The 27,648-nt window shown below is 42.1% G+C and overlaps 1 long non-coding RNA gene across 2 annotated transcripts in view; it reads right to left on the bottom strand.

Annotated features, from left to right (window-relative positions):
* Positions 1–19,023, bottom strand: part of LOC136836307 (uncharacterized) — a 43,862-nt gene extending 24,839 nt beyond the window's left edge. The window contains exon 1 of one of the 2 annotated variants that reach the window (XR_010852366.1): positions 18,693–19,023. This is a non-coding gene — a long non-coding RNA (uncharacterized lncRNA). Of the gene's footprint in view, positions 1–18,650 lie in introns of both variants that reach the window. The other variant, XR_010852367.1, reaches the window with a different exon arrangement.
* Positions 19,024–27,648: the final 8,625 nt, after the last annotated feature.

The raw sequence follows: 27,648 nt of genomic DNA on the forward strand, positions 1-27,648 counted from the left end.
TGCAATGACTGTTGTAACTGCAAGGCATTTGTCTTCACAAAGGTATATAAGAAAGTTTAAAAGTGTTTCCATAGAAATCTCAATTGGCTCTCAGTAAGGATATAATCTATCCATATCTTCCATACAGACTGGTATTGTTAGATAGATGATGTCCGTAGTTTTTGCACTAGGTACCTAGTAATGTTGAGAGTAATTTTCACAGTAGACAATGTTTAAAAAATCCACACGTGAAGGTCTCGGCTCAGAAAGGAGGATGCGTAGACACTTTCCCCCTTCCCCCTACTGTCTGAGATAGAACAGCGGACGGTAGTGAAATTGATCTCTTCGCCCGTTGTTGGAATAATACGAACCAATGCCTGTTTGGCCAATTTGGGGCTATGATGTAAGCTGTTCCGTTGAAGGTTAGAAGCTTGCTCAAAACCTTCGAAATCTGGGACAAAGGTGGAAAAAGGCATATTGTCCTCTATCTGTTCCAGTCTTGTTGGAAGGCATCTCTTTCTGTTGCTTGGCTGTCCAAGTTCCGAGACACATACAGTGGGAGTTTGTGATACTCGTATGTGGCAAACAGGTCCACTCCCAATTGCAGAAGCATGTTGGCTATTGTTTGAAAAGCGTGGCTGTCCAACATCCACTCTGTTGAGGCTGTCTTTTTCCTTGATAGAGAGTCTGCTATTACATTGAAAGACCCTGTGAGGTGAATTGCAGACAAGTGCCACTTCCTAGCTTGTGCCATCTGAAGGATAGCTGCCATTATCATGTTTAGAGGAGGTGAATGTGATCCCGACCTCTTGGGGCAATGTTTAACCCAAAGGGCATGACTTTGAACCTATACATATCTTTCCCTATCCGGAACCCTAGGAAGGGGCGGAAGGGAACTGCAATAGGGACGTGCCAGTATGCATCTTTCAGATCTATAAAAGCTGTCATGTCTCTTTTGGCAAACAATGTGCTTGTTCCTTTGTTCGGAGGAATCCTTTTGGGGACACTGTAGAGAAGTGCTTGGTGGCGAATATATGCAGGTTTCTCTACAGCTCCCTTTATCAGGGCCTTCTGCATGTAATATTCCAGAGAGGGGTCTGGTTTTTGGAAGAACCCCTTTAAAAGAGGGGGGGAGGATGAGACCATTTCCACCCCGGCCCATTGAAAATAACGCTGTGCCCCCAAGGGGAAGACTTCCATTGCCTGTGGTATCATCGATGCCAACCCCTGACCATACAATTCCTATTGGCATCTGTCTCTTTCCTCTGCCTTTGCCCTTAGTAGGAATTCCAGGTGCTACTTTTCCTTTTCCCCTACAAGAAGGTCTTTGAACCTTGTGAAAAGGATGTCCTTGCTGTTGTTGTCCCTTCGTAGGGAGTTGTTCCTTCCAACTACCTACCTGCTTTTGAGGAAAACTTTTGGGGGTGACTGAAGGCTTATATGAATTTTGATCATAGCAAGCCTTTTTTGGGCTGTGTAAAAGGAAGTTTCAGGTTTTTTGTTTCCTGAATTTCCCTTTCCCCAGAAAAGCGTACACTGTACAATTTTGTTGGCAAGCTTGCTCATTAAGTTGAGCCACAACAGACTCCTCAAACACATCCTTACAGAAGGGGTTAGAGTGTAATAATGAAGTCACATTGGGGAGTGACTTGTTGAATCCCTCCAATGTTTCCATTTGCGCTTTTATGTGCCATTCTAGAAAGTCATAGAGTGCTTCCCATAGGGTTCTCATAAGACTTTTGGCCACAACAGCAAAAACTGTTATGGAATCTTCTGGAAGCCTTTTGGTGGCAACTTCCAGCAAGGTGGTAGAGATTATAATACTGCGGAGGTGGATCTTGGCACGAAATTCTGTTGAGGCTGTCCCCTCTAAGATTCTTTTCACAGGGGTCCCAAACTGCTGAGTAGCTATATCTAAAGGGAGCTTTTTCATTTCAAAAGGGACTTGTAGTATTACCCACTATTTGGTGGGATTTTTTGAAACTGGGATGATTGTGGCAAATGGGTTTAATTCTGCCATTGTCTCTCATTTTCTAGTCACTACAATATTCTAAATACCTGCCTTCACATGATTAATTATTCTGAACGTGAAGGGACAGAAGGATGGGGCTACTTGGTGAGCAACTTGGGTCTTATTCAAAATGGAAGCAGAGATCCATTTTTCGTTTGGCCTGGTAAAGGGTGTCTTCTATGGTACCAGACACTCCTCTGTATTAGGGAATGCTGCCCAGCCTCTAAACTCTACATGTACAACTTTGATCATAGATTTCTCTGATTAATTAGATACCATTGGGAGAGAAAATGCACACTGAGGCATCTCACCAAGGATTATCAGTATTGTCAAGGGTGAGTATTGGAGCCCCTATTATGTTTTGATCTGGAGTTTTGTAGTCCGAACTGGCCATTTTGTTGTTTCCAGTCGGAATTCTAACATTAGACCTTGTTTGAGCAAAATTTGTATTCCACTCTCACTTTTCAGTTACATGATGCAGTACTTTTACACTTTGAGATGTACATGACAGACTTAATTTCCTTAATTTCATTTTTGGAATCATGTATCATGTCCCTTATATAATACCATTCTGTGGAAAAAGGACATCTTTGATGTTACTCATAATTTCCTTATGGAATTGATCAAATGCTTTTTGGGGGAGCTTGTGCAATCTGACTGAGCTTCAGCAACTGAACTGTAACTTTCTGTTAACCAAGGGGCAGAAGTCCTGGGTGAGTTAATATACCCCTCTGAAAATGTAGTAATTTCAGCTGGGATAGGTGGATCCTAGTATCCTTTTTGGGGGAAAGGTCCTATTCAGCATCTGATAGCTGCATGGGGGTTAGAATGCCTTCTGGAAGGTTTCTTCCATGATTATGTGAAATTTGGGTCCCTGATCCTTCTGGGTTCAGCAGGGCCATTTCAGTGGCAATGTCCACTTCATGTTCATTAGTAAGAATGTCACCCCCATGTAAAGATTCCTCTACTTCCTCCATGGGGTTAACCTGGGAGGTACTGGAGACTGATGTTACTGGGTTTTGGCCCAAACACAGATCTTGTTCTGAGAAAGGGTTAAATATCTGCTGCTAGAGTTCTACCGGAAAGATATAATCTCCCCCTTCCTCACCCCTACTGAACACTAGGACCCACCAAGACAGCTTGAAACGAGTTGTTTCATCCTTAAAACTTGCTGGTGGGAGAATACTATAAATTTCGCACATACCTGGAGACCAACCAAATTTTCCTTGTTTTTTGCAAGGACTATGCTCATGGCAGGTGGTATGGGCCGTACCCACTGGCAAAAAACGAACCGAGCAATTTGCTGCGGAACAACAGAGCTGAGGGTCCTGCATAACGGTGGCACTGTAGTGATATAAAACAAGTTGTTATTAGAAACTAGTTAGTACTAATTGTCTGTAGCCCCTTATTAGATAGTATAGTCAGTGTTACAGGCTAATTTGATTACAAGTGTGTCGCTGTAATATAATTGATTAAATATCTATGTTAACTTAAACCCTCTACGATTTAGGTTAGTTTTGACACCAGTACATATATGGCTGTATTACTTATACACTTAGTCCTTTTGCAAAGACTATGTGACATTTAATTTTGAATGCTATGCCATTAAGACTAATTGCTATACACTAACTTATTTAAATAACCCAAGTTACTGTTTTATATGGCTTAGGTTGATGCTTCTAGCATAATCTATGTTAGGCTAAGAATGGAGTATTTCTTAGAGGGTTCTGCTTAACCTATTCTAGGCCACTGCCTATTCTAGGCTTATTTAAAAGACTTAAAGATATATACAATATAGGAAAGAACCCTCTTATAATCTAGTTTGCTGTTTTATCTAGCTGAAACTATCCTTTTATCTGATACTCGGCCACTGCTTTATTTGACTTGAACTACCGTTTTAGGCTAATAGTAGGATATTCCCTTAAAAAAGGGGGTTCCTACTTAATCTGGTTAGGCTACTGTCTGGTCTAGGTTTATATCACCTTTAAGGATACAGGCTACTCAAGAACCCCACTGATATGTAGCCTTACAGATAGACTAACAAGTTGTTAAAACTAGGTTATCATTTTTTATCACTCTGTACATATAGGCTAAAAAAAAAAAAAAAAAAAAAAAAAAAAAAAAAAACTTACTAATATGTAGCCTTACAGCTAGTCTACCATTTTTGTCCAACCCAGGTTCTTGTTTATATCTAATCCTGGGCTATTTGGTCTGCTATATAAAACAGTAACTCACTAATGTGTAACCTTATAGCTAGCCTATCACTCTAATGTAGGCTACTGCCTAATCCAGATTATTCAATTCACACTCAGGGGTATGGGTTACATGAAACACAGTTACCTTAATATGTGGCCTTAAAACTAGGCTACCATCTCAACTAGCACAGATTACTATTTCAGCTAGTCCTAAGTTACTTGGTCTATGCTAATGCCTAGTCCAATACCTAATATAATGTGCTGTACTGCCTAATCCTGGGTTATTTAGATCATGCTTAAGTGTACAAGCTATAATAAAAGGAAAAAATTTTACTAATATGATTTATTTTTTAATTTATTTTTTTTATTTATTTATTTTTATTTATTTATTTATTTTTATTTATTTTTTTCATTTGTTTATTTATTTATTTTTATTTATTTATTCATTTTTATTTATTTATATATTTTTATTCTACCATTTTATTTTGCCCAGATTATTATTATCTAATCTTAGGTCCTTGGTCTAAGCTAAGCTACTGCTTAAGTCCATAATAGGGTATGTCCTTAATTTAGGTTACTACCTAATCCAGGTTATTTAGTTCACACTTACGGATAAGTAATCCTACGTTATAGTCTACAGACGACATCCACTATTAATCTAGTCTAAATTATTCTCAATTAATCTGATGAAGGCTACTGCGTAGATTATTGTAGACATCGTATAATCTGAAAGGATTTTCTATATTAAAGATAAATTGTGGAACATTTCTTTTAGTTAAAACATCTAATTAGAATGACAAAATTCTTTAAAACAATTTGGGCTTTTCAAAACTAGCAATCAGCAATCTTGAGTAAGCGCCGACCATTTGTTGGCAAGAAATGCTGGGTTTCCGGCTTTCACACACAAATTAACTACCAATTCTGAAATTTAAAATCTAAAACTTTAACTGGAACTCAAAATTAAACACTTGACTTGCTATTTTAGATGTTTCTGTGATCCTCGCTAATGAAATCAAAGAAAAAGCCGAGTTTTTGGAGCACTGGTAATTGCACTAAACAGTACTGTGTTGAACAAGAAGAATGCTGTAAATGGATTCTTGGTCTCCGTGCGGTTATGTTTGTCGACAATATGGCAGACGGCGCATGAGCATCAATCACTTCTTCCTCTAGCATGCTTTGACAATGGAAACAACCCGGGTACAGTTTCACTGAAGATAAGGGAAAGTGCCCTATCATCTTTGAGTCCATTAAATACTCCATCACGTGTTATAGCATTTATCACTACAAAACAATACTTGGCCATGAGGCCAACTAAAAGAGAATTTTTTATATTAGTTTGGTCACCATAGAGCTCTGGCAGACCATGGAAGGGTAACTTCTTGAGGATGAAACAAGCGACTACACTATAAAAAAATCTATAATTATCAGGAGTGTAAGAGGTGTTGAATACAGCCAATGAATGTGTGCCTAGAAATTTTTTGCAGCACTGTACGTAATCAACTGGTCACCTATATTTTCTAAAGTTACTTGATTAAAATTGATTAAATAAAGTCAAATAAAAAATTGAGTTCTTCATATAAACTGTGTCCAAGTAGATACAAATACATACCTTCCAGAGAAAGAATGAACTTTTAGTTCCTTACCTAATTACAACAAAAAGAGGCTTTACATGTACTCTTGTACCTTGTATAGAGACACTCCTTTACAGGAGTCTCAGTGTCCCCTCTTGCTTCATTTTACCTCACTGACATCTGTACCAAGGCTTTGTTCTCTGTGGAAAATGAATACAAAAATTGGAAGATTGTTTTCATATGCTCTTACAGGACTTACCTGATGAATTTGCCTCTGGATGTGAATGAATGAAATCCCCATCTCTTCACATTGAAGAAAATTAACTTCATCAGGGGGGACTGAAGTGGAAGAGCATCCCCATCCACTTATGTAAATGAGCCTAAAGATGTAGCTAATGCTAACAACAAGAAATTACACATGGAGAGAGCTATTTCAGTTGTTGCTCCTGTTAAATGTTTGGATGTTATTGCTGGCAGAATTCTTGAAACACTTCCTCTCCTACATGGCGGCTCATAACTCCACAGGTTTATGCTTCTGTTAGCACTAGCAATCATTCATGCATACATAAATCACCTGCTCCAGGAATAGTTCCTAAGAGAAGAACTAATATTATTAAGAGTGGCCAGTAATCTGCAAGATTTCCTCATACAGACAGTAGTTGAGCAGGTATTCAATCTTCTGCAAGTGGCTCTTTGAGCATGACTGTTCTTATAGGGTAAGTTCTACTTTACAGGTTGAGTCTATCATTGCACTGTGAAAAAGATTTAAGCAAAATTGTGCTCCCATTTAATTTCTTACCCAATGTCAGGTAGCCTAAAGATTAAATAGTTCGTAACAACTCTTGCCATTCAAGGTCAAGTGATCATGGATTACTGGAATGCCTTCCTCTTTCCTCAGGCAGCTTTACTACTTGTTTTTAGTGGATATGGTTATTCTGTGTGAGAGCCCGCTCACTGAAGAATGCCTCTTTAAGTAAGGCCTCACTCCCAGTTACACACTTCTACAAGTTCACAATTCAACCTTAAGTGAAGACTAGGCGCGGGCCCAAAATTAAGAGATGAGCTATAAGGCTAACTCTGACGAGTCTCAATTTATCAATCTCAGGCTGCTCACATCTTACTAATAAATCTAGGTATAAGGTAGACTACTCTAGTCTACCTAGAAAAAGAATAGGTAGACTATTGTAACTGGGACAGGCACAAAGATGACTGAATGCAAGGTTTTATGGCTTCTTCTCAAGCTACTTAGACAGAGAAGATGGGCCCCTCTCAGTATAATGTTCCTCCATCTAGCATTGAACAGCACCAGCCATGGTGCTTGAATCTTCCCAAAAGTATTAGAGAACTAGTTCTCATTTTCCAACAACAAATAAAACCACTTCTCAGAAGGATAAACTACAGGTTCACAACTCATTAAAAGCTTCAGATTTAAATTCTGCACCTAAAAGACAACACTATGGGAGGATTTGGAAATTATTGTCAGATGATGGAGAGGATTTTAAAATATCTCAAAAGGATGAAACATTAGGCTGGACCTGCAAGATAATGGGATTAGAAGGGCAGACAAAACTTTCAAGAGTAACTTCCATGGTGTATGCAAGGAAGGAGCTCTAGAGTATATTTCAGTAAAGTATTGGATACCCTACAAGTTTTCTCCCTTCCAGATGCAAACTCAAGATGTTATCAGTTGGCTGACTACTCACCACAGCCATCAAACCTCTCCAGGAACTGAAACTTCGGCTTGATTCTAATGAGAAATTTCTAAACATGCTAGTAGCTGCAGCTGGAGTTACGAGCAAGCTACTAGACAATGCTACAGATAATCTTGACAATTTAGCCTGGGCCAGGAGGCTAGCTTAAATTAGTTCTCATTGTACTTAACTGAAATTTAGAAAATTACATAGTTTTGAGCTTTTTCATTTTAGGATTATCCTTTTCTCAGTTCTACTGCCTCATGTTTTTAATGAAGTATTACTGCAAGCTATGATTTAAGAAAATCAAGAGAATGTTACTGCCATTCATCTGTGATTTAGGAAACTCAAGAAAATGTCATAACCGTCTAGCCATAATCTTTAGTGTGGAACTCTAAGAGTACTGTATCTGCTTCCATGGCACTACTGTATGTAGTCAGGTGAGTATATTTATTTTCAGGTAAAATCCTGAAGAGTTTTGACAAGTACAAATTAAAGATTAACAAGGTGCTGTACTGTACTTGTTTGCTTTCATGACCTTTCATTAGTCATGAAGATTTGTAGCCACTAGGCACCTAATTCCAGCAGTTTGTCTTGCTCCAAGGGTTCTAACCTTATAAGAATGGCAAAGGGAGATTCCTGATCATGTCTGTTTCAGCAACACTTAGGGAGTGATAAAATGAGAAACAGAAAACATAATCTCATAACAAAACTCATGGAAAATATCTGTCTTAACAGCCTGCAGGCCAGGTACCAGAGGATGGAAACAAGGGGAGAAGAACTGGATGACATAAGGGCGAGAGACAGTAAACATGTTTCCTTCTCAAACCTGGCTGTCCCTCAACCAAAAGACAAAGGAACTGAAGGGTTTGTGCTAAAGAAAGAACCAAAGGAAGATGTCTCTTACCTGAAGTCAAAAGACTCTTCAAAGGAGAATAACTGTTTTGTACTCAGACTCACCATAGAAAGCTCCAGCAAACACTCAGAATCAGCTGAGAAAAAATATCAGTTACTGTAGGGGCCAAGACAACCAAGAAGAAACAGACTGTCTAGATACATTCATGATCACCATCCTTGAAGTCAGACAGAGCGCAACTTCCCTACTCTCCAAACATCCTCCCAAGCACTGACTGTTACCAGGGGAGAGTTGGATGAAAGTGACTGTTCCCTGAAAGCTGACAGGATGACTAGGCATGACCAAACTTGTGACTGGATAAGAAAGAGGTAGCTTAAGAGCCTGTGCTTCTTCAGCCTTCCATCAAGATCTCTCTTAGCCTGCCATATCCTCCAAAGACAAAAGCTAGATGTTTTAATCCTTAAATAAGCCTAATGAGGGATTTCCCTGAAGATCCTTTAAAATCATGCTGAAGGTAAACCAAGAAGGTTCACGATTAAGCTTCTCTGTGTGTCAGTCTCAGTGAAGGGCCAAAGACCAGCGTCTCTACTGGCAAAAGGAATGCTACTGTGAATTTCCAAAGGATGACCCGCAGGAGAAGACTCCCAACAGCCCCCATCTCATAGCAGTTGAAAGACTGAGGAGGAGATGGCAACCATAAGTGCTTTTCTGTAGAAGTTACACTTCCGCAGAAAAAGAACATAAGAGACTCATTAATGTTTCTCTTGCAAATTCCTCCCTAATGTCTTGCTGTCCGTATCTTGTACAAACACTGGTGAAACTTAAAAAGGCTCAAATAATAATATATCTGAACACAACAGGCTGCCAAAGAGAAACAAAAAAAAATTAATTCTTTCAAGTATCCATGACAGACTAAACTGGACCAACAACAAAGTACAGATTTATTAAAATCTTCTCCTCAGCTCAATCCCTAGTTGGGGTCACTGTTTTAATGAGCCTCTTCCCATGAGCTTCCAACACTCACTGAACTGCTCATTTTATTTCTTTTAGTAGATGTTTTATGGATGGATGCCCTTCAGACTCTGACCCTGCCTATTTATTCAGGTTTGGGAAAGATAAAAAGCATAATCATTGCTAAGAATAACAATGCAAACTATATGCAAAAAAACTAGGGGGCCAACTCCATTCCAGAGGCAAATTTCTCACACTGGCATTTTACATTAAACATAAATCTGCAAGGCTTCGCTGACCAAATTCTTCAAATCACCTGAGTTTTCCTCATCCCAAAAATAATCCTCCATCACTTTTTTAATTTTTGTCAGAAGCCAAGTCAAAGGTAGTTCCTGATGAATATATAGGATCTCTAGAATTCCTTCTCTTGTTCTTTCTCCTTCCCTTTCTCAATCCACACTGTATACACAGGCACTGGTTTGAACTTAAAACTAATTCTGTTACAGGCTTTATTTAATATTTTCTTGAAGCAATGATTCTCCTGTTTAATATCATTCTGAAAAAACTTTGCCATTTCTATCTCCCAGATTTATAACAACAACAACAACAACAAACAACATAATAATAATAATAATAATAATAATAATAATAATAATAATAATAATAATAATAATAATAATAATAATATATGAAAGTAACAGACCCTCTTTCAAGCATGTTTTGTTCAAGAGGATGGCAGCATCAGTGGAATTGATTTTATATATAGTCTTCTCAATTCTTATTATTTTCTCCTCATCAGAGCTGATATTTGCTAATAACTGGCCAATGTTCATAGTCTGGATAGGGACTGGTTTCTTGAAGTATTAATTTTTATTGCATAATATAAAAGGAAGTCAAAAGGGGCGTTTGATCGCCGTAGAGTTTCCAGAAATTGGGATTTGTTGTATTCTCATGCAGAATCTTCGTCGTTGTTCTAAGGGCGCAGTGGAATCCCAACGTTTCCAACCGTATCATCGGTTCATTCTCAAGGAAGGGTGGGCTTGTTCTGGTTGGAATCGGGTCGTCAGACGGTATTTATAGCGTCCCGGGTGTCCCGTGTTGTGGGGGCTGAATTTTCATTGACTGCTTCAGGGGATTAAGCCCCTGGGCCAAACCGCCTCCCAGAGGTCAATGCTCGCACTGGTCTCCGCGTGCGCACGTTGGAGACTGGGAGGGTAGTATGGGGAAGGTCACTGTCGGTGGATTGGGGCACCACCTGATTGGTTCGTTCGTCTGGCTCTGCGGGGCTGGCGGGTGGCGCCCTACATGCCATTGTCGGGAAGAGGGATGTCCCCTGCATGGTGTTGAGGCTAGGTCTCTCCTTTCTGATGTGTAGGGCCCCCAGGAGGCGGAGGCGGCGGTGGTCTGTCGCTTATCAATAATTCCGATATTAGGAATTATGTCCTTTCAGGTTATTCTAAAATTGTGGATATACCTGGCGTGATTATGGTTGGCACCTTCCTGAGCGTGGCAGGAGATCCTCTTGGAAAATCTCATCATGGTCATCCCAATGTAGGCGCTGGGGCATTCCTGAACAGGGCATTTGTATTGGTAGACCATGTTGGTTTTCTTCAGGGGATCCTGCACTGCAAGGCCAGGTTGTTTTTCATGATCGAGCCGCTGGTCTTCTTGCTTTTGTAATAAATTACAAATTTAACCTTTTTTGCAGGGTCCATATGGGAGACGTTTTTTCTTCTATGATATTGTGAAGAGCTCGCTCGTCCTCTTTGTATTTCCTTTGGAACACTCTCTTGTAAAAGAGAGTGACGTCTTCAAGGGCGGCGGGGAGAGGCTCCTGCTGGTACCATTTGTCAATACTGTACAGGCAGTCCCCGGTTAACGGTGGGCTCGGTAAACGGTGATCCAGTTTTCGATTTCCGCTTATCAGCGCCGATAATTGGGTATTGGCACTGACACATACCTAACCGAGGTGCTGATAACCGAAAATTGGCTCTTTTTGGCACCAATAAGCCCCGAAAATCGCTAAAATAGCCTCCGAAAACCACCGATTTTTGGTTATCATCACATCTCTCAGAATGGAACCCCCACTGATAACCGGGGACAGCCCATACTCCTATGAATGCATTTTGCGATGTCCTGGTTGGAATACCCATTGTTAATTAAAACCTGGGCAACACGTTCTAATTTGGTGTGTGTGTTTGCGTGTGTGTCCTTCCAAGAGGAGCAATGTGAGAGAGCGCCTTCATCAGGAGAGCTCTCTCACACTGCCATCCTCTTTAACAAAACAATAATAATAATAATAATAATAATAATAATAATAATAATAATAATAATAATAATAATAATAATAATAATAATAATAACAACAATGATGATGTGTTTTTGAAAACAATAGCTGTACTGGGTGAACTGATCCTATATGTCTTTTCAGTTCTTTAAATGATTCATTTCTCTTTAATATCAGTGCTTAATATAATCTGTGCAATGTTCAAATTTCACTATAAAGGAATAACAGGGAGGTTCTAAGTTCAAATGAATTTATTCCATACTGCAGGCAATAAGAAATATAGTTAAGATGGTAGTTGACTGCGGAGACTGGATTTTGTAGTCTTGGGTAAGGGGTATCCAGTAGGTGTATCCAGAGGGTCATTTTTAGATGTCCGAAGTTAGCAGTATGGCCTTTTCTTGAGATTTAAACATTTCACTTGTCTCAAAAGGTATCTTAAGAATAAGCAGAGCAGTTCTGATGGACGGGGACTCCATAAGGGGTCCAGTGCCATCGGTGAGAGTAGTGCTGAATTCTCTGACTGCCAGGTGATTAGGGAGTTTGAACAAAGCCTTCTCCCGGATGCTGATGGTTCTGCCCTCCATGTGCATGAGCTGGAGTCCTGGGAAAGAGTCCTGGGAAAGTCGGAGTTGGTAGACAGAAGCTCCTGACTGGTCTGCTTGCTCAGCTCAGGAATGCTGGCAAGCAGGGCCCTACATGCCACTGTCAGGAGGAAGAGTCTCCTATGTAGTACTGAGGCTGGGTCTCTCCTTGATGCATATAACTTCTCAGCAGAGGAGATAGCAATGGTGTGCTGTGCTATCAATGATTTCAATACTGTATTTAAAATTATATCGCTTTACTGAATTCTGGTATTATGGGCAGCTCAGGCACAGTTATAAATAGGGCCTTCTTGAACACAGTAAGAAATCCTCTTAGAGAGGAGCACAATGGTCTTACCAATGTGGGAGCCAATGCATCTTCAGAAAAGGCATCTGTAACAGTAGACCACATTGGTTCTCTCTAGGAGATCCTGCATGGAGGGAACCAAGTTGTTATTAAAACCAGGCTGGTAATTTTTCTGTTTTTATAGTAGATCAGGGGGCTTCAATTTCTTTCCCGAGTCTGTGGGGCAGATGTTCCCTTCCACAATGGTCTGAAGGGCACACTTGTTTCCCTTGTATTTCCCATGGAATCGTATCATGAAAATTATTCGAAAACAATTAATCGAAAACAATTATTCGAAAACATTTATTTGCAAAACAGCTATTCGAATGGAAAGTTGTTCAAAGAAAGTTATTCAAAGGGACAATTATACTGAAAATGATAAGTATTCGAAATGTTGTTTGAACCTTACTCTAATAAGCAATTGTTCAAATAGGCAAATAACTGTTTGAATGTTTGTTTGAACGTTATCCGATTTTCTTAGTTCAAATGTTTGTTTGAACGTTATCCGATTTTCTTAGTGGTAATAAACGTCGTGAAGGACATCAAGCACCAAGGACTTCATTTCTTCGAATACTGCAGCCCTTCAGTGATGGCCGAATACATTTCAAGTGAAAAAGGCAAGCCTATGCTTAAAATCGATGGTTTCCTATTCGTGAAAGACAAGCAAGTTGGTAACAAGATATATTGGAAGTGCAATAAGTTCGCATCGTATTGCAAAAGCCGAACAATTACCAATGATGGTGAAGTGATTAAAGTTCCTCGTGAACATAACCATTCCAGTGATGCTGTCAATACAGAAGTGCTTATATTTGCAACTCAGAATAATTTGAGTCTACTTGAGAAGAGTGGAAATTTACAAGTGGACGGAACATTTAAAACTGTACCTCAGTTATTTGAACAATTATATACTGTACATGCTGTGAAGAATAATTACACCATTCCTGTGGTCTACGCCTTACTTCCAGATAAAAGGGCTGAAACTTATAGAAGATTATTTGCTCAAATTAAGTCTATGGTTCCAAATTTACAAGTCTCAACCATAACTTCAGACTTTGAACTTGCAGCTATAACTGCCGTTAAAGAAGAATTCAGCACAGCTTCTCATTATGGATGCCTTTTCCACTTAGGCCAGTGCTTGTATCGAAAGATATGTGATTGTGGTCTGAAAGTGAGATACGATACAGATTCCGAATTTGCTTTAAAAATTCGAATGCTGTTAGCCCTAGCCTTTGTCCTCGTTGACAAAGTTACTGAATCATTTGAAGCTTTACTAGATTCAGATATATATCCTCAAGATGTAAATCCTATTTTAGATTATTTTGAAGATTCATGGATTGGTCGTCCTTCAAGACGTCATCGACGTAGTCCTATGTTTGAAATAAGTATGTGGTCTTGTTTTGAGAGAGTCAATACTGATTTGCCTAGGACTAACAACGCACTTGAAGGATGGCACAGAGCTTTTTTACAGCAAATGTCATCTCATCATCCAACAATATGGAAGTTCCTAGATGCTTTAAAAAGAGAGCAGGGTTTACAAGAAATTCACATTGCAAAAGTAAGAGCAGGAAGCACAAATATGAAGAGTTCAAGAAATATCGTGACTTGAATGAAAGGATAAAAAGTTAGTGGCAACCTTTGAAGAGTACTCAGTATTAGAGTATTTATTGCGCTGTAGCGCATAACTTGCATTTATAAGTAAATCTGTTTTATCATGAATCTATTTTAATAGTTTTAGTAATAACATTCATACTTAAAAGATTTCATCCTTTTTGGTATTTTTACACATTTGTTTAAATAAAGAATTTTACATTTCGGATAATTACCATTTCGTATAATTGTCCTTTCGAATAACTTTCTTTCGAACAATTTTCCATTCGAATAATTGTTTTTCGAATAACTGTTTTCGAATAATTGTTTTCGATTAATTGTTTTCGAACAATGTTACATAATCCCATGGAATATATCTTTACAAGAGCTTCTCGGGTAGCAGGACAGCATTCTGAGTCTTACCAATTTTCCATGGCTCATATGATGCTTTTCATGACTTCTCGGTTAGTGTGTCAGCTGTCAATAAAGACCTGGGAAACATGATCCAGCTCTGCATGCATGTCCACCCAAGAAGAGCAGTGCAAGAGGGCTCTCCTGATGAAGGCACTGATGGTGGTGTGCATATATCTCTTGGGGCACTCACTCTCCCCATTCAGACACATGCTGAAGTTCATCAGATGGGTGTACACCTGAGTAATAGCACTGCTCTTGTTGTTCTACAAGGATGTCAAGGAAGGGAAGGCAACTGTCATGGTTGTACTCCATGGTGAAGTTGAGCCAGCTGTGGATGTGGAAAGCTTGTTAAAGGAGTTCTACTTCCTCTTCAGAGGTGGCAGTGACGTAGACAGCTTCTTCATGGTGGAACATACATGTCGTACGGTGCAAATGTAGAAACTGGCAAAGAGTACTCCCAAGGGGAGAACCCACTGCTACATCATCCTTCTGGGCATGGGTGAGAACAGTATGGAACGCATGCTCAGGGATGATTATCAGTGGTGTGGTGGAGTCTGTAGACATGAATGAGAATTATCTGTATTGTCTCGTCTACACGAATGCTGGTTAAAAGGGACTCCACGCCCACTGAAGTGATGATTCCTGTAGGGCAGGGGTGGGCAAACTTTTCGGCTCAAGAGCAACATTGGGTTTTGAAAATTGACAGACAGGCCGGGCTACAAGCACAAGACAAAATTAGGCCTACATTACCCTGCATAATAGCATTACCTGTTTCTGCATGTAACCCATTACTGAAAATGGTAAAGAAAACAAACTCACCATTTAATCAGAACAGTGCAGTTGGTCACCCCTTTTTGTGACAGCATCAAAGTTTGGTGACACTTTACTTGTGGCAATTCACAGGACAGCTCCCAAGTGTTCATCAGTGAGCTAGGTTCTGTGACGTCCTTTCCTGAGGTTCATCATGCTGAAAGTCTGCTCACGCACACATAGGTTGATTCAAAAAACACCATTACCCACTGTGCTACCTGTTGGATTTTTGGAAACTTGGCCTCATTCAGGTTGGAGAAATCATCAACTTTCCCCATTAACACCAAAAATGACTCGATGGCCTCTCCAAGTTTCCTTACAAGCTGGCATGCTTTTCTCAAACTTAGCCAACGAACACTGGAATGGTAACATAAGTCCTGGTGATCAGTGTCAGTTTCTTCAGTGAATTTAACGAACTGCCTCTGAGTAAGCCCCCTCGCTTGAATGAAGTTCATGCATTTTATAACCACCTTCACTACATGATTAAAATGCAAAACAGACTTACAAAAGGACTCCTGGTGGATACTACAATGTAGGAAAATTATCTCTAACTCAGGCCTATCTTCTTTCACCCGATCCTGAATTCTTTTCAGTTATCCAACATTTTTTCATGTTAAATTTGGCAATCTATCTGTGGTGATATTGAGGAGTTTACTCCAAAGTAGCTTCAACCTCTTGATGACCTGCAACACCTTCTAGTACAAGTCCACTCCTCGTGTTGTGCCCTTGATGGACTCCATGGCTAGAAATTCCTAAGCAATTTCAAAATGTTCATTAATCCCTCAGATAAAATTAAGAGTTGAGCAGTGATCTTTATGTCATGGCTCTTGTCCAGAGCTAACAAAAACCACACAAAAGACTCTGCTTTCTTGTTTAATCCACTGGCCAAATTGTCATCAATTATCTCTATACAGGGAGTCACTGTTCTCTGAGATAGACTGAGGTTCTTGAATTTGCTTGTGATGTCCAGAAATAGAAATGCAGCAGTCTCAATCATACATTCCTTCTGAAATTCTCCCTTGGAGAATGGCTCACTTGCCTTTGCCAACTTGTATGCCAATACATAGCTTGCCTTTGTGCACGACTCCTGAATTGTGGATTGACGGGTAAAAATGTTCTGCTGAGCCTGTAAACTAGCTGCTAACTTTGTAGCAGTGGAGGCTCTCTCATCACTGGAAAGGTTACTAGTGTAGTTAGCATGCCTGGTGGAAAAGTGGCGGTTGATATTATACTCCTTGAATATCGCAATGCTCTCTTTACAAATCAAACATATGGCTTTTGAACACATTTCACTTAAGAAATATTTTGTTGTCCATTCTTTGTTAAACACTCGGCACTCGCTATCGACTTTTCACTTGTTTGACCATTCATAGTTTCATTGTTCATCTCAAATCTACACTACAGTGGCGAGTGGGGCAAGATTGACTAACGTTAGATAGGTTCAAATGTGTTCACGACATGAAACAAACTTAACAAAAACAAAGCTTATGCTCCAAAACGTGTCGAGGTTCCCAGCCTCCAAGACTCATAACCACTGATTTTGATGAGAGAGAGAGAGAGAGAGAGAGAGAGAGAGAGAGAGAGAGAGAGAGAGAGAGAGAGAGAGAGAGAGAGAGAGAGAGAGAGAGAGAGAACACAGTTTACATATTTATTTTTCCCTGTGTACAAAATTTTCAAATTATCATGCATTTCCAGAATATTATTTGCCAAATAATGGAAATTATCGCATATCATACATATGGCATTGTTTATTGTACAGATGGTCAAATTATCATATTTCTATGATAATTATGGTACGTCTGGGAACCCTGGATAGGTCTATGGTTGGCTGCATTGTGTACAGTGTGCGCCATTTAGTGGTATATTGTGTAATTGCAGGGAAATTATGGCAAGCAGCCTAAACATTAAAACCTTCTTGTAAACGCTCAAGGGCTGGATAAAAGTGTGTCACAGGCTGCATCTGGCCCAGGGGCTGTAGTCTGCCCACTTCTGCTCTAGGGGGTGCTACGGAAGACTTTGGGCTGTGACTATCAGGATAATACAGTCAGAATGGCATTCATCAGGGCAGGAATCTGCTAGTAATGGGATGCCAAGGATTACCTGGTTTTTGCATCTTCTCATTCCCATAAATATAGCCAAGGCCATAGTCTTGCATAATTGTAGGGAGGAGAAGGGTACTGGGAGTGGTGTTGGCCATCTTGATTATCCTATAAGTCTCACACTTCATGTTGTCCACAAGGATCTTAGAGATGCACTGAAATTTACTGCTGTCCATCAGACTCTCGTCTAGCTTTTCGTGATACTTGTCAGTGTGGAATAGTGACATTCTCTCCAGCAGCTCCTTAGCTGCTTCCCTCGCACATCGGTCAGTGATACAGCTTTTGTTATAAATCCGTTTGGTGAGGACTCCAGGTAGAAGGGGCTGGAGGGTGTTGGTGGTCATGCATAGGATACCTTGGTCATACATGGGGATAGTATCCAGATGGCATTCACTTTGAAGGCCTTTCTCAATGGACTTTGGGAGGGTCGAGAAGTGGTATCTTCATAACCAAGTTGAATTCTGTGACGACAATGGCTGAAGGAACAGAAAGGTCGACAGTCAGGTAAGTGAGTGGTTTCCTTAATCTCTTCCCTGTTGATAGTAAACTACCTCATATAAAAGACAAAGGTATGTATCCTCCTACGAACAATTCTTATTAGAGAATATAAAAATATTGAGGTTGATATGAAACAAAATTAATTCTTTAGGAAAACCAAGTTAGTTTTTTTCACAAAAACTCACTGTTCATATACAAGGTTCCCTCCTCCCTGCCCCTCTGATCTTTCAGCCTCATAACTGGACTACATGAAAAGTGAGGAAGGTGACTGATAGGCAACCTTCATCCATCCATTAAACAACAGAATTCAGTGTCTGGGAATGTTTGAAAACCATGAATTTCTGGGCATATATGAGTGATGAGTTTTTAGGGAAAAGCTGATCTGGTTTTTAAAAAATTCAGTATGTATCAAAGATACTAAATACTTGGTAGATCTTGGCTTTCAAACACCAGACTTATGCAACATACAGGTTCATCCACAGTACAGTACATCCTGTACATGCTGTACTTGCTACACAATGGATCTATGCTTATTATCTAAAAACCAAAAACTAAGTCAAACTAAGCGACCCAAATAAATTGCTCTAGGGTACCTTTCCTTTAATCCATCCCACTGAACAAAAAAATCATCAACTAGTCTATATAAGATTAATCCAGTTAAGGAAAGGGATTTAACTCTACACAAACTTTCAATAAAAACAATTCGATTATGACAGATGCCTAAAATTCTAAACAATAAAGCAGAAAGGCATATGGGTACACAAGTGCCAGGACCATTAGTAAGAATTAAACCTGGCTGGTGATGAGCTATAATACCAAGACTGAAGATCGATGCCCAGAGAGTAGTAACTATAGTTGACAACCAAGACTGGCCAACTTCACGGGTTCTTGGTATAGTTTCTAAGAGGAAGGTCTTCTCACTCTCATTTTTCTCCTGAAATGAAATATGAGATACTCATCAATGCTGTGAATTTTCACACAAACAGCTTGTAAATTATATAACTTTACTCCTTTATAATGAAAAGTTGTCATCTTCAAAGCAATTAGATGATCAATTAATAATATTCAACAAAACTAAAAAAGATGGATCATCCTGAGTATTAAGTCATATATACAGCACAACATGAAAAAACATTTCTTTCAATGACTGTAAAATATAACTATGCCACATGTAATTTAAAATTGTCTCATAAACAACCAAAGGAAAGACAGTAAAGTACACAGTTCTATAAAAACTCATTTATGTGTTAATGTTTCACAAACATGTTCAATTTAAAAAAGGAAGGTTACCAGTTTCATGGACAACAGAAGTAGAAAGTGAGCTCCCAATCTTGGCAGCAGAGCTAAAGAAACACTGCTCTGAGACATGCAGTTTGAGGATAACTAGTTACTATTAAGTAAATCTGGGTAGTTGTGACCAGACGTATTTTGAGGCTGTCTGACATGAGGAACACCTCTCTCTTTTAACTCAATAGAACAGTAGCTGAAATAGTAATTACAGAATATAGACAGATAAGCCATGCTCCACTAGGAGAATTGAGGGAGGAGGTAATTATTGGCAGTGTCAGTGATCACACAAATTCACTTGATTCAATTGCACCAAGGGATAAGACAAAAGATGCCACACCCACAGCATGTGAACAATAATTCCAACAGCACTGTTACTGTATTCAGATCTTTTCATTTAATACAGGTCTGGACTCTTGACTGAGTCATTATTTGATACCAGCGTGAGTGACCTTGACCTCATTTTTAAGATCACTCAACAACTTTTATGGCAACATGCTAAGAAACATTTTAGAACTGGGCAAAAGCCAATTTCTGGTGCCCCAAACACTTCAATACAGTAATCCTTCCATTATGCAGATCTTCATTATCCAACATACCCTGATCAGGGGCCAAGGACCAATGGTATATCACATATATATATTTTAAAAAATAAATAAACCACTCTCCAATGGCTGGCAATGCTGCGCTGCCTCAGGAAAATGTTGGTAACACTGCTTACACTCATGAAGAAAGAAAGGGTTTGGAGTTGGGGGAGACCCGGAGAAGTTTCCAAGGTTAGGGAGGGGAGTCAGATGGTTGGGCACTATGGGAGAAGAGGGGCAGTAAAGCTGTTTACAGGAACACACTTGGAAAGGGGTTGTTTAGATAGGTGGGTGGAGCTGGGGAGTAGTTTCACTAGCTGGGAGGGGTAGGGATGTAGTGTTGGATGGGTGAGGAGGGCTATGTCGATGTCTGACTTGCTAGAGCTTGTTTTGCTTTATGTTTTTACATCTATAATTTTTCCACATTTTATTAAAGGACTAGCTGACCAACCCGGAGCTGGCTGGGAAAACTCTGTATAACCAATAAAATCTCTCTCCTCCCAACACCCTCTCTACTCTCTCTCTCACTTCCTCTCCCTCTAAAGCTCTCTCTCTCTCTCTCTCTCCCTTTCCTGTTAATTGCCATTTTATATTTCACCCATCCTCAACCCCCCCTTCCTATCAGGGCTGAACTTGGACTTGAAGGGCATTGGGAGTGTCTGTTCATCTCAGCGAGCTTGAAAACTACAGATTAGACACAAATATCTGTCATTTTCACTTATTTTTACATGTCACCACCCCTCCTCACCCCCACTTCTTATTGGGGCTGAACTTGGACTTAAAAGGCATCCTGAGTGTCACTATTCATCTCAGCGACCTCCAAAAATATTTTAATAATAAAATAAAGTTTGTTCATACTTACCTGGCAGATATATATATAGCTGTATTCTCCGAAGTTCGACAGAATTTCAAAAAACTCACGGCACACGCAGTGGGGCCAGGTGGTTAGTACCCATTCCCGCCACTGGGAGGCGGGTATCAGGAACCATTCCCGTTTTCTATTCAGATTTTCTAGTGCCACTGTCTCCTGAGGGGAGGAGGGTGGGCACTATGATTATATATATCTGCCAGGTAAGTATGAACAAACTTTATTTTATTATTAAAATATCATTTTGTTCATGAGACTTACCTGTCAGATATATATATAGCTGAATCCCACCATTGGAGGTGGGAAGAGAGAATAGGATTTAGGAAACAAAAATATGTAGGCGATTGACGCCTTGGTTCCTTACCTGTTGGCATAGCTGACTTCGTGATACTGTCACCCAAGCCTGCTTCTGCTTTACTAGAGTCTCCAGCAAGGTAGTGACCTATATAGCTGGTGAGTTCTAGATGATCTGTCCACGGGGGCGTGACCACAATGGGACTAGATCATAAGACCATACTGTGAGGGCAAAAGGAGCAACGACCAACCACCTGACCGAGCCTATCTAAGTAATAAAACTTAGTATAAGCTAAAGACTGGGATGTCCACCTCCGGTGGCTAACCCAACAACCATAAAAACACAAAATCAAGATTAAAAAATACTTCCTAACCTCTAAAGGATAGGAAGAGTAATGCTCTCTGCCCCAAGCATGCGAAAACGTATGGTCCTAGCGAGTAGCAGTTTTCAAAATGTCGTCTTCACGTCCTGCAAGAAATGTGAGGCGAACACCGAATCGCTTCGCCAGAAGGTGGTACCCAGAAGATCGCTAAGGGACATGTTCTTCTGGAAAGCCACCGAGGTCTGTCTTGGCAGGTAGAATGAGCCTCCCTGAACATACTTCTTAAAAAGAATGTCAGAGCATTCTTGGACATCGGAAAGTCCGGCCTTTGACAGAACACCACAAATTGTCCGACGGGCCTCTGCCTCCTTTCGTCCTGTCTAAGAAGAAATTGAGAGCCCTGACAGGGCACAGGACTCTCTCTTATTCTTGCCCAAGAATTTCTGCTATATCCTTGATCTCAAAACTCTTGGGCCAAGGGGTAGAAGGGTTCTTGTTCTTGGTGAGAAACATAGGGCTAAGGGAGCATAAGGCCTTATGCCCTCTAAAGTCTATGTGCTTGTTGATGGCTTGAACTTCACTAACTCTCTTCGTTGTAGCCAGAGCAGTTAGGAAAAAAGCCTTCCTTGTCACATTCCTGGGCGATGCCGAATGAAGAGGCTCGAATGTAACCGACTTCAAAAATTCTAGGACGATATCCAGGTTCTAGGAAGGCGTCCACGGATGAGGTACCTTAGAAGTCTCAAAGGACCTCAAGAGATCGTGAAGATCCTTATTGTCGGTTAAGTCTAAAACTCTGTCTGAAGACTGTCGAGAGCAAATTTCAACGTCCTTTAATTGTCGAGACTGCCAGCTTTTCCTTCTCCCCAAGATGAAGAAGGAAGTCTGCTATCTGAGGCACAGAGATCGAGGTTGAGGAAAATCCCCTTGCTTCTGCACCCTTTCCTGAAATTGGCCCACTAAGATTGGTACACCAAATTGGAGGAGGGTCTCCTGGCGCTGGCGATAGCCCTTGCCACTGCTCATGAAAAACCCCTCCCTCTCGCCAATTTCGTGATAGTCAGAACGCAGTCAGACTCAGAGCGGGGAGGTTTTGTGGTACCTTTCGAAGTGGGGCTGTCTGAGCAGATCGGTTCTAAGGAGAAGCGCTCTTGGGAAGTCCACCAGGAAGGTCATGACCTCTGTGAACCACCCTGCCTCTGGCCAAAAGGGGCGATCAACATCATTGGCGTCCCTTCCGGCGCTGCAGAACTTCCTGATGACCTCCCAGAATCTAGAAGGGAGGAAAGGCGTAAAGATCCAATCCCTTCCAATCCCAGACGAGGGCATCTACTGCTACTGCTCCTGGATCTAGTACGGGAGAGCAGTATAGAGGAAGCCTCCTTGTCCTGGATGTCGTGAAGAGATCCACCAAGGGACTTCCTCATAATCTCCACAGCTCCTGACACACCTCCTCATGAAGGGTCCACTCGGTCGGCGGAAGATGACGCTGCCCGACTGAGAAGGTCCTCGTGGACATTCTCCACTCCTGCCACGAACCTCGTAAAGGATCGTGATACCCCGAGCATGCGCCCAAAGCAGGAAATCCTTTGCCAGGGCAAACAGGGACTGGGAGTGAGTTCCTCCTGTTTCTTGAGGTATGCCAGGGCTGTGGTGTTGTCCGAGTTTACCTGTATCACTCGGCCTGAAGCTTGGCTCTCGAAGAAAAAGCAGGGCCAGCAGAATTGCCCTAAACTCTTTGAGACTGATGTGCCAGGACACCTGTTCCCCTCTCCAGGTGCCTGACACTTCCTTCCCCCCTAGTGTTGCTCCTCATCCCTCCCTGGACGCGTCGGAAAACAACACTATATCGGGGCTCTGAAGGTGTAGAGAAAACCTCTTCTGCCAACTTTGAGGGGACGAGTCACCACCTCAGGAGATCCTTGACTACGGGAGAGATCCTCAGGGACTCCTTTAGATCCTCCTAGTTTATCTAGTTTTCTGCCAGGAAAAAACTGGAGGGGTCTGAGATGCAGTCTTCCCAGGGAAACCAACTTCTCCAGCGAGGAAATGGTCCCCAGCAAACTCAACCATTCCCTCACCAGGCATGTTTCCTTCCCCAGGTAGGATGGGACTTTTCCAAAGCATTGCTGCCGTTCCTGGGACGGAAAAGCTTGAAAAGCCACTGAATCCATCTGAATCCCCAGAACGCTATGGACTGCGTCGGGATCAGATGGGACTTGTCTACGTTTACTAAAAGTCCTAGGGACTTCGTCAACTTCAAAGTCGATTTCAGGTCCTCCAGACAATTTGACTGTGAAGAGGCTCGAAAGAGCCAATCGTTCAGGTAAAGCGAGATCCGTATGCCCGCTAAGTGAAGCCGTCTCGCCACATTCTTCATGATGATCGTGAAGATTATAGGGACTGTGCTTATCCCGAAGCAAAGAGCTCTGAATTGGAACACTCGTCCCCGATACAAACCTCAGGAACTTCCTCGACTGGGGATGTATGGGGACGTGAAAGAAGGTGTCCCGAAGGTCCAGCGAGACAACCAATCTCCTGGTCTAAATGCTCCTAGAACAGACTAGGACGTCTCCATCGTGAACTTCCCCTTCGCCATGAAACGGTTCAGTCCGCTGACATCTAGGACTGATCTCCATCCTTCCGACTGCTTCGGAACTAGAAACAGTCGGCAGAAGAATCCTGGGAGTCCAGCTCAGGACTAGCTCCACAGCTTTTTCTCGAGCATTTGCACTAATAACTCGAAAAGGGGCTGTTGCTTCTCTTGATGGTAGAAGGGCGACAAATCCCTGGGTGGCGTGCACAGATGTGGCGTGTCGAGAAAGGGGATCTTGCATCCTCTCGATAATTAGGAGGACCAGGAGTCCGCCCCTCTTGCTCTCCAGGCTCCATAAGCGAAAGAAGCCTGGCTCCTACAGGCGTCTGGAGGCGCTGCAGGTCACTTCTTGCCCCTAGGTTTAGGCGGGGCTCTGCCTCTGGAAAGACCTCTTCTTTGGGGAGAGGATCTATAGGAAGAAGCTCCTCTATGAAAGGGCTTCTGTTTCCTGGAGGTCTGACCAGACGACGACGACAAAGGGACTGCCGGGCGTTTGACGAGTGGGCCAAGAGATCTTGAGTGGCCTTCTCCTTCAAGCTGGCGGCGAGATCCTTGATCAAAGACAGGGGGGAGAGATGGCTCGACAACGGGGTGAACAGCAATTCTGCCCTCTGCGACGGAGAAACTGACTTAGTGTAAAGTTACAGTACAAGGCCCTCTTCTTCAAGAGGCCCGTACAAAAGAGGGAAGCCAGTTCCTCCGAGTCATCTCTGACGGCCTTGTCCAAGCAGATCAAGACGCTGGACAGCTCCCTCAGGCTGATAGAGAAGGAACTTCTAATCTTAACGTCTAGAGTCCCCAAACACCAGTCCAGGAAATAAAAGACTTCCATGGGACGAAAAAGTCCCTTTAAATGGAGATCCATCTCCGACAAAGTCCACGACACTTTGGTTGCAGATAGGAAGGACCTTCTAGGCGCGTCGACCAAGGTAGCGGAGACCCCTGGGACGACGAAGGAACACTTGAGCCGACGTCCTCTCCGGTCTAGTACCACAAACCTGCCATGTCGCAAAGCTTGGACAGAGGCAGGGTAAAAGAAGTCTTGCCTTGGGTCTTTCTTTCCTCAATCCAGGTGTTAACCTTCTTGAAGGCCTTCTTCGTCGCCAGAGACAAAGTCATCTTAACAAACCCCGACGCTCTCATCGTCTTGGATGAAGTTAACTGCGAAGGAAGAGAGAGAGGAGCCGAGGGTTTGAACTTGTCGCCAAACAAGTCCTTGAGAAGACCGGCTAACACCTGGTAGACCGTGAGACGAGGAAGTAGGAGGCTGCTCAAGGTCTGCAGGCTCCGACTCACAAGAGACTTCTCTCTTCAATGGAAGAAACCAGAGAGTCTCCCAAGTCCTTGGGAGAACGAAGACCTTGAGGTGCAACATGCAGAAGGGAGCTTGATTCCCGCAGTCTTTGATTGCTCTGAAGCGTCACGTTGAACAACCAAAGAGGCGTCCTGATGAGCGTCCAGCCGAGCGTCCTGCACGGCAGCAAGAGGAGCGTCCTGACGAGCAGCTACAGAAGCGTCCAGGATAGCTGCTTGCGGAGCGTCAGGCTGCAGCCGATCGCCACGATGGCGATCCAGCGAGCGGTCTTTGATTGCTCTGAAGAGTCACGACGAGCAACCAAAGAGAAGTCCTGATGAGCGTCCTGTCGAGCGTCGTGCACGGCAGCGAGAGGGGCGTCCTGACGAGCAGCTACAGAAGCGTCCAGGATAGCTGCTTGCGGAGCGTCACGCTGCAGCCGATGGAAAAGCGTCGAAACACTCAAAGAAGACGAAAATACGCCTTGAGAAAGAGGACGTGAAGCGTCCTCTTTCTGAAGCTTCTCTAAAGCGGGCGAGAGTCCTTCCGAGAGTTCCACCCCTTGCACGGGGAGGACGCCTCAGAGGACGAGAAGCAAACCTTCAGGATACGTGCACGAGCACGATCCTTCGCAGCCTGAGAAACGTCAACAGACCCTGCCGAAGGGACGCCAGATCGGTGGGAAGCCCCCATAACCCTCTTGCGGCTTTCGACATGTCCATTCCCTGAGTCCTGGGAGTCCGACAGAGGTCCAGGCCTAGAAGCGTTATGGGGCGATCTGAGAGGACGAAAGCAGTCCTTCAGGATAAAACCACGCGCACGATCGATCCTGGCAGCCTGGGAAGCGTCAACAGGTCCTGCCGAAGGACACCAGATCGGTGGGGGTCTGCGTAACACTCTTGAGGCTTTCGACTTGCCCACTCCCAAAGTCCTGGGAGTCCGACAGAGGTCCAGGCCTAGAGGCATTATACGGCCGATCTGACGCCCCCTCCACTGCACTTCGGGGATCACAACACTTAATGCACTTTAAAGAGAAATCACTTTCGATTCCAGAGCACGGATGGTGTTTATAATTTGTAACGTTCCAATTTTAGTATAAGTACTGCCGAAGCAAGTACTTGACAAAAATAAATTAGGCGAAAGTATCACCTTCCGCTCCAAATTGTCTTAAATTTGGATCTAATTGCTTTCCCCCCCAGAAGCTCAGGTTTACAGGAGAGGAATAAATATCCTTACTCTACTAGCACTCCTGGAGGAAGACCTCCAGATCCTATCACGCTCCAACTTGCAGATATAGGCAACAAACACCTTCCAGCTTGCATCCGGCAAGTCTCACACTCCTTGCAGCGATCATTTAATATTCACCTCGTGCATACAGTGTGAGGATCTACCGAAGTCTTCGGTAGCCTCACCTTACACTCATTCGCACAACATACTCTGAAGCTAGCAGAACTAGATCCAGACATCATTCAAAGAGCAATCAAAATCAAATCCAAAAAACAGTCCACAAAAGCGTATGCCAATTCACAATCCAATCACGATGCAGCCGTGATAAAACCAAAAGTCAAATCGAATACTTAAGTGAAAAATAACGAGTTTACGAAATCCAAAGACGGAGGTACTGAAAACAGATGTTGACAGTACCGGCGACAGAGAAAATCTGAATAGAAACCGGGAATGGTTCCTGATACCCGCCTCCCAGCGGCGGGAATGGGTACTAACCACCTGGCCCCACTGCGTATGCTGTGAGTTTTTTGAAATTCTGTCGGACTTCGGAGAATACAGCTATATATATATATCTGACAGGTAAGTCTCATAAACAAACTATGGATTAGACACTAATAATCTGTCGTTTTCCGTTACTTTTAAATGTCACCACCTTCTCACCCTAACTTTCTATCAGGGGTGAACTTGGACTTAAAGGGCATTGGGAGTGTCACTATTCATCTCAGTGATCTTGAAAACTATGGATTCTAATATCTGTAATTTTCAGTTATTTTTACATGTCACCCCCTTCCCACCCCTTCTCATCCCCCCTTCCTATCGGGCCTGAACTTGGACTTAAGGGGAGCGCACTCTTAGATTTTTTATGAATATTTTTGAAATTAAAAAAAAAATGGTTAAATGGCCGTAAGACATGAGCAACACCTTCGTTATCACGTGACCAAAGCATTTTTTCGAAATATTAAAATTGATGGGGTTTTGGGCCTTCGCCCCCCACACGGTGAGGTAGGGCTGACGTTTGGCTCCTAATGACTATTGTCATTTTTTCCTTTATTCGCCTAATTTATTCATTATTTTGATTTTTATATCACCTTATCTCCTACGTCTGGCAGTGTCTAGCAACAACAATGGCTTGTTCCATGGTGAATGCGTGGTAGGAGACAGGGTTGCCACCATACGTTGAAAGCGGGTGGTGGGACACTTTTACTCTGAGCAATTTTTTCACTATTTCATGTGTTTTTGCTGTCTTTTTACATCCAGTAACTCTAAATACAATCTATATACTTTCACCTTCAAAAATAC

Source organism: Macrobrachium rosenbergii, chromosome 56, assembly GCF_040412425.1.
Source record: "Macrobrachium rosenbergii isolate ZJJX-2024 chromosome 56, ASM4041242v1, whole genome shotgun sequence".
Classification (NCBI taxonomy): domain Eukaryota; kingdom Metazoa; phylum Arthropoda; class Malacostraca; order Decapoda; family Palaemonidae; genus Macrobrachium; species Macrobrachium rosenbergii.